Raw genomic sequence first — 11,506 nt, forward strand, 5'->3', positions numbered from 1 at the left:
TACATGTGAGTGTGTATGTATATATCAGTGTGTATGTACATGTGAGTGTGTATGTACATGTGAGTGTTGTGAGTGTGTATGCATATGTGAGTGTGTATGTATATGTGAGTTTTGTGAGTGTGTATGTATATGTGAGTGTGTATGTACATGTGAGTGTTGTGAGTGTGTATGTACATGTGAGTGTTGTGAGTGTGTATGTATATGTGAGTGTGTATGTACATGTGAGTGTTGTGTGTATGTACATGTGAGTGTGTATGTACATGTGAGTGTGTATGTATATGTGAGTGTGTATGTACATGTGAGTGTTGTGAGTGTGTATGTACATGTAATTGTGTGTATATAGATATGAGTGTGTGTACATGCGAGTGTGTTTGTATATGTGAGTGTGTATGTACATGTGAGTGTGTATGTACATGTGAGTGTGTATGTATATGTGAGTGTGTATGTACATTTGAGTGTTGTGAGTGTGTATGCAGATGTGAGTGTGTATATAGATATGAGTGTGTGTACATGTGAGTGTGTATGTATATGTCAGTGTGTATGTACATGTGAGTGTGTATGTACAGGTGAGTGTTGTGAGTGTGTATGCACATGTGAGTGTGTATGTACATGTGAGTTTGAATGTACATGTGAGTGTTGAGAGTGTGTATGCCCATGTGAGTGTGTATGTACATGTGAGTGTTGTGAGTGTGTATGTATATGTGAGTGTGTATGTACACGTGAGTGTTGTGAGTGTGTATGTACATGTGAGTGTGTATGTATATATCAGTGTGTATGTACATGTGAGTGTGTATGTACATGTGAGTGTTGTGAGTGTGTATGTATATGTGAGTGTGTATGTACATGTGAGTTTTGTGAGTGTGTATGTATATGTGAGTGAGTATGTACATGTGAGTGTTGTGAGTGTGTATGTATATGTAAGTGTATATGTACATGTGAGTGTGTATGTATATGTGAGTGTGTATGTACATGTGAGTGTTGTGAATGTGTATGTACATGTGAGTGTGTATGTACATGTGAGTGTGTATGTATATGTGAGTGTGTATGTACATGTGAGTATGTATGTACATGTCAGTGTGTATGTACATGTGAGTGTGTATGTATATGTGAGTGTGTATATAGATATGAGTGTGTGTACATGTGAATGTGTATGTATATGTCAGTGTGTATGTACATGTGAGTGTAAATGTACATGTGAGTGTTGTGAGTGTGTATGTACATGTGAGTGTGTATATAGAGATGAATGTGTGTACAAGTGAGTGTGTATGTATATGTCAGTGTTTATGTACATGTGAATGTGTATGTACATGTGAGTGTTGTGAGTGTGTATGTATATGTGAGTGTGTATGTACATGTGAGTGTGTATGTATATGTGAGTATGTATGTACATGTGAGTGTTGTGAGTGTGTATATATATGTGAGTGTGTATGTATATGTGAGTGTGTATGTACATGTGAGTGTTGTGAGTGTGTATGTATATGTGAGTGTGTATGTACATGTGAGTGTGTATGTATATGTGAGTATGTGTGTACATGTGAGTGTTGTGAGTGTGTATATATATGTGAGTGTGTATGTATATGTGAGTGTGTATGTACATGTGAGTGTTGTGAGTGTGTATGTGTATGTGATTGTGTATGTACATGTGAGTGTTGTGAGTGTGTATGTATATGTGAGTGTGTATGTACACGTGAGTGTTGTGAGTGTGTATGTACATGTGAGTGTGTATGTATATATCAGTGTGCATGTACATGTGAGTGTGTATGTACATGTGAGTGTTGTGAGTGTGTATGTATATGTGAGTGTGTATGTACATGTGAGTGTGTATGTATATGTGAGTGTGTATGTACATGTGAGTGTGTATGTACATGTGAGTGTTGTGAGTGTGTATGTACATGTGAGTGTGTATGTATATGTGAGTGTTGTGAGTGTGTATGTACATGTGAGTGTTGTGAGTGTGTATGTACATATGAGTGTGTATGTATATGTGAGTGTGTATGTACATGTGAGTGTTGTGAGTGTGTATGTATATGTGAGTGTGTATGTACATGTGAGTGTGTATGTATATGTGAGTATGTGTGTACATGTGAGTGTTGTGAGTGTGTATATATATGTGAGTGTGTATGTATATGTGAGTGTGTATGTACATGTGAGTGTTGTGAGTGTGTATGTGTATGTGATTGTGTATGTACATGTGAGTGTTGTGAGTGTGTATGTATATGTGAGTGTGTATGTACATGTGAGTGTTGTGAGTGTGTATGTATATGTGAGTGTGTATGTACACGTGAGTGTTGTGAGTGTGTATGTACATGTGAGTGTGTATGTATATATCAGTGTGCATGTACATGTGAGTGTGTATGTACATGTGAGTGTTGTGAGTGTGTATGTATATGTGAGTGTGTATGTACATGTGAGTGTGTATGTATATGTGAGTGTGTATGTACATGTGAGTGTGTATGTACATGTGAGTGTTGTGAGTGTGTATGTACATGTGAGTGTGTATGTATATGTGAGTGTTGTGAGTGTGTATGTACATGTGAGTGTTGTGAGTGTGTATGTACATATGAGTGTGTATGTATATGTGAGTCTGTATGTACATGTGAGTGTGTATGTATATGTGAGTGTGTATGTACATGTGAGTGTGTATGTATATGTGAGTGTGTATGTACATGTGAGTGTGTATGTACATGTGAGTGTGTATGTACATGTGAGTATGTATGTATATGTGAGTGTGTATGTACATGTGAGTGATGTGAGTGAGTATGTATCTGTGAGTGTGTATGTATATGTGAGTGTGTATGTACATGTGAGTGTGTATGTATATGTGAGTGTGTATGTACATGTAACAGTGTGTATGTATATATGTTTGTGTTTGCAAAAGAGATAAGCTCCGTAGAACCAGTGAAATTGCTGTCAAAGACAGGACAAGTAAGTAACATTTAAAGGGGTACTTCATCCACAAACATCTTATCTCCAGTATATTTAGGACGCTGGGTTGCAATGGCAGAAGTCATGACGCCACCCCCCCCCTCCCCTCCCCCTCTATTCATGTCTATGGTATGGGGCGTAACGGCAGTAACATACATACCTACTTAATGAGGGAAACCTACTTAACTAAAGGAGTTATTCAGGTATAAAAAATGTTATATATGGCTTAGGGTGGCATAAAAATATAAGCCATACTCACCTCCCTCAGTCTCCTGCAGCTGCTTGACCTTAGTTCTTGGTCCTTGCTCATCTCCGCCACTGATGTTTCTGTCAGGATCCGGACTGGTATGCGGGGAGGACACGGGTAGTGGATCCTCTGTGCCAGAGAGACGATGTCGTGGGCCGTACCAGGGATACAGAATCTAAGGGATTAATGGTTTTCACCAGAGCCCGCCGCAAAGTGGGATGGACTTGCTGCGGCAGGTAACCCCCAGGTCGTTCCACCCGGTAGCGACTCAAGCCCTCTGGCGGCTGAGACTGGTGCGGGACACAAGGACAAGGCAAAGGCAAAGTCAGACGTAGCAGAAGGTCAGGGCCGGTAGCAATGATTCGTAGTCAGGGGCAACAGCAAGGGTCTGGATACACAGGCAACGGGCTCTTTTTGACTGGCACAAGGCAACAAGATCCGGTGAGGACAGGAAGGGGAAGTGGGTTTATATGTGTTAGGGAGTGATTGGGAACAGATTGGGCCAGGCACCAATTAATGGTGCACTGGCCCTTTAAATCTGAGAGACCCGGCGTGCGCGCGCCCTAGAGAGCGGGACCGCATGTGCCGGGACTGAGCATAAGGAGGACGGGGCAGGTGAACAGAACGGGATGCGACCAGCGGGCAGGCACGTCCCGCTGCACGGATCGCATCCCCGCTGGAGGAAACAGAGCAGCGCTCCCGGTCAGCGAGTCTGACCGGGGCACTGCGAACAGGTGCCGAACACCGCGAGAGCTCCGGGGGAGGAGAGGGACACGGAGCGCTCGGTGTGACAGTACCCCCCTCCCCCCCTTGGGTCTCCTCTTCTTTTTGGAACCAAGGAATTTGTGGATGAGCTCCTTGTCCGAAATATTGGCCTCAGGCTCCCAGGACCTCTCTTCAGGACCACAATTTTCCCAGTCAATTAGAAAAAATCTTTTACCTCGGACAACTTTAGAGGCGAGGATCTCCTTCACAGAGAATACATCGGAGGAGCCGGAGACAGGAGTAGGAACAGTGACCTTGGGAGAAAAACGGTTAAAAACAACAGGCTTGAGCAAAGAAACATGGAAAGAATTAGGGATACGGAGAGAGGGGGGGAGGTGAAGTTGATAAGAGACAGGGTTAATTTGTTTTTTGACTTTGAATGGGCCTAAAAATCGAGAGCCCAACTTGTAACTGGGTACCCGAAATCGTATGTACTTAGCAGAAAGCCATACCTTGTCACCAGGGGGAAAAAAACAGGAGGAACCCTTCTCTTCTTGTCGGCATGTCTCTTCATACGGAAAGACGCCATTTGAAGAGACTTTCGAGTGTCACGCCAAATAGAGGAAAAATTTTGAGTCAGTTCATCCACGGCAGGAACTCCAGAAGAAGTGGGTATGGGGAGGGGGGGAAGAGGGTGACGGCTGTACACCCCAAAAAATGGAGACTTAGAGGAGGATACAGAGTTTTTAAAATTGTGGGAAAATTCGGCCCAAGGCAGAAGGTCGATCATCTTGATGGGATGAAACTAAATGCCGCAGGTAGTCACCAAGTATCTGGTTTACTCTCTCCACTTGACCGTTGGATTGTGGGTGGTAAGCTGAAGAGAAATTTAATTTGATTTTTAATTGACTGCAGAGTGCCCTCCAAAATTTTGAAACAAATTGAACGCCTCTGTCAGAGACGATGTGCGTGGGAAGCCTGTGGAGATGAAAAATCTTAAGAAAAAATTGTTTCACCAATTGTGGCACGGAAGGAAGACCTGGCAGAGGGTCAAAATGAGCAATTTTAGAAAAACGATCAACGACCACCCAAATTACTGTCGCCGTGAGAAGATGGAAGGTCAGTGATGAAGTCCAATATGGGACCATGGCTGTTCGGGGACTGGCAGAAGACCTGCAGGCTTCTGGCGAGGAGTTTTATCACGGGCACAAACTGTACAAGCCCGAACGAAATCAGTCACATCCTTCTCCAGGGAAGACCACCAATATAGTCGGGAAATGAACTGAATGGATTTTTTTATTCCAGCGTGGCCCGCAAAAAGAGAGGAGTTACCCCATTTGAGGATCTTGAGGCGAAGACGTGAAGGGACAAAAGTCTTTCCAGGAGGAATTTGCACCAGAGAGGCTGGGGCAGAGGAGATCAGGCACTCAGGTGGTATAATGTGCTGTAGGGGAGCTTCAGAGTCGGAGGCATCGGTGGAACATGATAGAGCATCAGCCCTGATATTCTAGTCAGCAGGACAGAAGTGTATTTAAAAATTGAAGCGGGCAAAAAACAACGACCATCTAGCCTGGCGAGGATTTAACCGCTGGGCAGACTGGAGGTAAAATACATTTTTTATGTTCCGTGTAGATGGTGATGGGGCAAATGGATCCTTCCAAGAGATGTCTCCACTCCTCAAGCCCCAACTTAATGGCCAAAAGTTCACGGTCTCCAATGAAATAGTTTTTTTCTGCAGGAGAGAAGGTTTTGGAGAAAAAAACGTAAGTGATGTTTTTTTTCCAGAAGCGTTTTTTTGAAGAAGAATGGCTCCAGCTCCGACCGAGGAGGTGTCAACCTCAAGGAAAAAAGGCTTCATAGGATCAGGCCTGGACAGGACCGGTGCAGAGGCGAAGGCGGCCTTGAGTTGGTGAAAAGCTTCTTCCGCTTGGGGAGGCCAAGATCTTGGATTCGCATTTTTCTTAGTCAGTGCCACAATAGGAGCAACGGTGGTGGAGAAGTGGGGAATGAACTAACGATAATAGTTAGCAAATCCAAGAAAGCGTTGGATAGCACGGAGTCCAGAGGGGCATGGCCAATCCAATACCACTGAAAGTTTGTCAGGATCCATTTAAAGACCCTGACCCGAGACTAAGTATCCCAGGAAAGGAAGGCTGCTGCGTTCAAAAAGACATTTTTCAAATTTGGCGTACAGATCATTTTCACAAAGACGCTGGAGCACTTGAGGGACATGGAGACGATGTTCCTCTAGGTTGGAGGAAAAGATTAGAATGTCATCTAAGTAGACTACCACGCAGGTATACAGCAAGTCTCGAAAAATGTCATTAACAAAATCTTGAAAGACTGCAGGGGCATTGCAAAGTCCAAACGGCAGGACGAGATATTCAAAGTGTCTATCTCTAGTGTTAAATGCTGTTTTCCACTCGTCACCCTCACAAATTCAAATGAGGTTATATGCGCCCCTTAGATCAAGTTTGGTAAAAATATTTGCTCCACTCAGTCGGTCAAAGAGTTCAGAGATGAGTGGCAGAGGATAGCATTTTTTCACTGTGATTTTATTAAGACCACGGTAGTCTATACAGGGGCATAGAGACCCGTCTTTTTTGGCAACGAAGAAGAATCCAGCTCCGGCTGGAGAAGAAGATTTCTGGATAAAACCTCTTTTTAGGTTTTCCTGAATGTATTCAGTCATGGCTTGCGTTTCTGGAGCGGAGAGTGGGTAAATCCTGCCACGGGGCGGTGTGGTACCAGGAAGCAAGTCAATAGGGCAGTCGTAGGGTCTGTGTGGTAAGACCTCTACTCTACATCTACTGTCAGGATCCGGACTGGTATGCGGGGAGGACACGGGTTGTGGATAATCTGTGCCAGAGAGTCGATGGCGTAGGCCGTACCACGGGAACGGAATCTAAGGGATTACTGATTTTCACCAGAGCCCGCCGCAAAGCGAGATGGACTTGCTGCGGCAGGTAACCCCCAGGTCGCTCCGCCCAATAGCGACTCAACCCCTCTGGTGGCTGAAACTGGCGCGGGACACAAGGACAAGGCAAAGGCAAGGTCAGACACAGCAGAAGGTCAGGGCAGGTAGCAACGGTTAGTAGTCAGGGGCAACAGCAAGGGTCTGGATACACAGGCAATGGGCTCTCTTTGACTGGCACAAGGTAACAAGATCCAGTGAGGATAGGAAGGGGAAGTGGGTTTATATGTGTTAGGGAGTGATTGGGAACAGATTGGGCCAGGCCCCAATTAATGGTGCACCGGCCCTTTAAATCTGAGAGACCCTAGAGAGCGGGACCGCGCGCACCGGGCTGAGCAGAAGGAGGACGGGGCAGGCGAACAGAACGGGATGCGACCCGCGGGCAGGCACGTCCCGCAGCACGGATCACATCCCCGCCGGGGGAAACAGAGCAGCGCTCCCGGTCAGCGAGTCTGTGAACAGGAGCCGAACGCCGCAAGCTTTCCGGGGGAGGAGAGGGACCCGGAGCGCTCAGCGTGACAGTTTCATCTCGACAGGAACATTGGTCTGCTCATCCAATCATTGGCTGCAGTGGTGTTCTGCCTCAATCAGTGATTGGCTGAACAGGCACCAATTCTACGTTGTAATGACATCAGTCATTTTACCCAAAAATCTACAGCAAAAAAGAAAAAAATCCATTGTGCGACAAAATTTAAGGAAAAACACCACTTTGTACATTTTTGGGGCTTCCGTTTCTATGCAGTACATTTTTTCGTTAAAAATGACACCTTCTCATTCTGTAGGTCCATACGATTAAAATGATTCCCTACTTATATAGGTTTGATTTTGTCGCACTTCTGGAAAAAATCATAACTACATGCAGAAAAATTTATATGTTTAAACTTTTCATCTTCTGACCCCTATAACTTTTTTATTTTTCCGCATATGGGGCAGTATGAGGACTCATTTTATGCGTCATGATCTGAAGTTTTTAGCGGTATTTTTGTAATGATCAGACTTTTTGATCGCTTTTTATTCATTTTTTCATGATATAAAAAGTTACATAAAAATACGCTATTTTGAACTTTGGAATTTTTTTGCGCCATTGACCATGCAGTTTAATTAATTATATATTTTTATAATTCGGACATTTCCACACATGGCAAGATCACATATGTTTATTTTTATTTACACTTTTTTTTTTTATGGGAAAAGGGGGGTGATTCAAACTTTTATTAGGGAAGGGGTTAAATGATCTTTATTCACTTTTTTTTCACTTTTTTTGCAGTGTTATAGCTCCCATAGGGACCTATAACACTGCACACACTGATCTTTTACACTGATCATTGTTATCCCCTAGAGGGCTATAACACTGCACACACTGATCTCTTATACTGATCATTGTTATCCCATAGGGGGCTATAACACTGCACACACTGATCTCTTATACTGATCATTGTTATCCCATAGGGGGCTATAACACTGCACACACTGATCTCTTACACTGATCATTGTTATCCCATAGGGGACTATAACACTGCACACACTGATCTCTTATACTGATCATTGTTATCCCATAGGGGGCTATAACACTGCACACACTGATCTCTTACACTGATCATTGTTATCCCATAGGGGACTATAACACTGCACACACTGATCTCCTATACTAATCATTGTTATCCATAGGGGGCTAAAACACTGCACACACTGATCTTTTACATTGATCATTCTTATCCCATAGGGGACTATAACACTGCACACACTGATCTTTTACATTGATCAATGGTTTCTCATAGGAAACCATTGATCAATGATTCTGCTGCTTGACTGCTCATGCCTGGATCTCAGGCACTGAGCAGTCATTCGGAGATCGGACAGTGAGGAGGAAGGTAGGGACCCTCCTGCTGTCTTACAGCTGTTCGTGATGCCGCGAAACCCGAACAGCTCCTTGAGCTAACCGGCATTAGTATACTTTCACTTTAGACGCGGTATTCAACTTTGAATGCCGCATCTAAAGGGTTAATAGTGCACGGCACCGTAATCAGTGCCGTGTGCTATTAGCCACGGGTCCCGGCCGTTGCTAGGTGCCGGGCCCACTGTGGCCCCGCGTTATAGAATGGGAGCCGACCCATAACGTACATGTATGTCATGGGTCGGGAAAGGGTTAAGGACGCAGGACGTATAGTTACGACCAGTGCCGGCTCCCGCAAAATAACACGGGGTCACGTGGTGACACCGCGTCAAATCAGGTCGGTCTCGGCGGCTATCAACTGCCAGGACCAGCGGCTAATACTGGACATTACTGATTGCGGTGATGCCAGTATTAACCCTTCAGATGCGGTAATCAAAGTTGATCACGGCATCTAAAGTGAAGGTAAAACCTTCCCGAAAGCTCAGTCGGGCTGATCGGGACCAACACTGTGAAACCGCGGTGTCCCGATCAGCTGTACAGACACGAGGAGGGTCCCTACCGGCCTCCTCGTTTTCATCATCGATTCACTGCTCCGTGCCTGAGATCCAGGCAGGAACAGTGGAGCACAGATAACACTGATCAATAGCATTGATCAGTGTCTGCCATCAATGTACTGCATGTTATAGGCCCCTATGGAGGCTAAAACATTGCAAAAAAAAAAAAGTTAACCCCTTCCCTAATAAAAGTTTGAATCATTCCTTTTTGAAAACTATGTAGATAAAAATAAATATAAACATATGTGGTATCACCGCGTGTGTAAATGTCTGAACTATAAAAATATATTGTTAATTAAACCACATGGTCAATGGCGTACGCGGAAAAAAATTCCAAAGTCCAAAAAGCGTATTTTTGGTTACTTTTTATATCATAAAAAAAATGAATAGAAAGTGATAAAAAAGTCCAATCAAAACAAAAATTGTACGGATAAAAACTTCAGATTGCGGCGCAAAAAATGAGCCCTCATACAGCCTCGGTGGTGGAAAGATAAAAAAAAGTTATAGGGGTCAGAAGAGGACATTTTTAAACTTACTGTATTCATTTTCGTGCATGTAGTTATGATTTTTTTTCCAGAAGTGCAACAAAATGAAACCTATATAAGTAGGGGATCATTTTAATTGTATGGACCTACACTGCATAGAAGTGGAAGCCCCCAAAATGTACAAAATGGTGTTTTGTTTTTTTTGTTGCACAATGTCATTACAAAGTATAATTGGTGGTGTAAAAAAAAAAACCTATGATATGAGTCTGCAGGTGCAAACTTGGACGGGTTATGATTTTTAAAAGGTGAGAAGGACAAAACGAAATTTCAAAAAACGGAAAAACCCTGCGTCCTTAAGGGGATAAAGAGGTACTCCAGTGGCAAACATTTTTTTTTTCATTTAAATGAACTGGTTAAAAAGATTTGTAAATTACTTCTATATAAAACTCTTAATCTTTCCAATACTTATCAGCTCAACAGGAAGTTATGTAGTTCTTTACTATCTGACCACAGTGCTCTCTACTGACACCTCTGTCTGTCTCAGGAACTATCCAGAGTAGGAGAAAATCCCGATAGCAAACCTCTCCTGCTCTGGACAGTTCCTGACATGGACAGAGGTATCAGCAGAGAGCACTGTGGTCAGACTGGAAAGAACTACACAACTTCCTGTGGAGCACACAGCAGCTGATAAGTACTGGAAGGATTAATATTTTTAAATAGAAGTAATTTACAAATCTATTTAACTTTATGGCACCAGTTCATTTAAAAAAAAAATGTTTTCCACTGGAGTATCCCTTTTATGGGGGTACCTTCTTATTTACTTAATAGGGGACAACCTTCCTACCTTCCTACCTAATGGAGGTATCTACCGTCACCGTGTCGAGCAAAAAAAGGGGCACTATACTGAATGAGACATCATGGGGGACATTATTAACATTTTGGACTTTAAAGGAGTACTCCGCCCCTAGACATCTTATCCCCTATCCAAAGGATAGGGGATAAGATGTCAGTTCGCCGGGATCCCGCTGATGGGGACCCCGGGATCACCACTGCGGCACCCCGCTATCATTACTGCCCAGAACGAGTTCGCTCTGCATGTAATGACGGGCAATACAGGGGCCGGAGCATCGTTACATCACGGCCCGCCCCCTCAATACAAGTCTATGGGAGGGGGCATGGCGGTCGTCACGCCCCCGCCATAGACTTGCATTACGGTGGCAGGCCGTGATGTCACGAGGGGCGGGGCCGTGACGTTACAATGCTCCGGCCCCTGTATCGCCCGTTATTACGCACAGAGCGAACTCGCGGTGCCGCAGTGGTGATCCCAGGGGTCCCCAGCAGCGGGACCTGGCGATCTGACATCTTGTCCCCTATCCTTTGGATAGGGGATAAGATGTCTAGGGGTGGAGTTTAAGTATGGGAAATTTGCGAAGGTTGGGGAATGGTGGGGAAGGAACAGGAAAAATGCAGAGCCTAAAATATCATGGAAATCCTAAAAAATTTGTTCGGCAGATTCTGCAAAGGCGAATTGTTGTTTTAAGAAGTAGTCATGGCGGTCTGGGCCAGATGGAGAAGAGAAGGGGCATGCTGAAAGTTGTAGTTTTGCAATAGCTGAAAATCTGCAGTTTGAAGACCTTAGGAGATAAGTTTAGGGGATAAGATGTCTGATCACGGGGGTCCCTCTGCTGGGACCCTCACAATCTCCCTGCAGCACATAGTACT

The sequence above is a fragment of the Hyla sarda genome, chromosome 3 (assembly GCF_029499605.1).
Source record: "Hyla sarda isolate aHylSar1 chromosome 3, aHylSar1.hap1, whole genome shotgun sequence".
Taxonomy (NCBI): Eukaryota; Metazoa; Chordata; class Amphibia; order Anura; family Hylidae; genus Hyla; species Hyla sarda.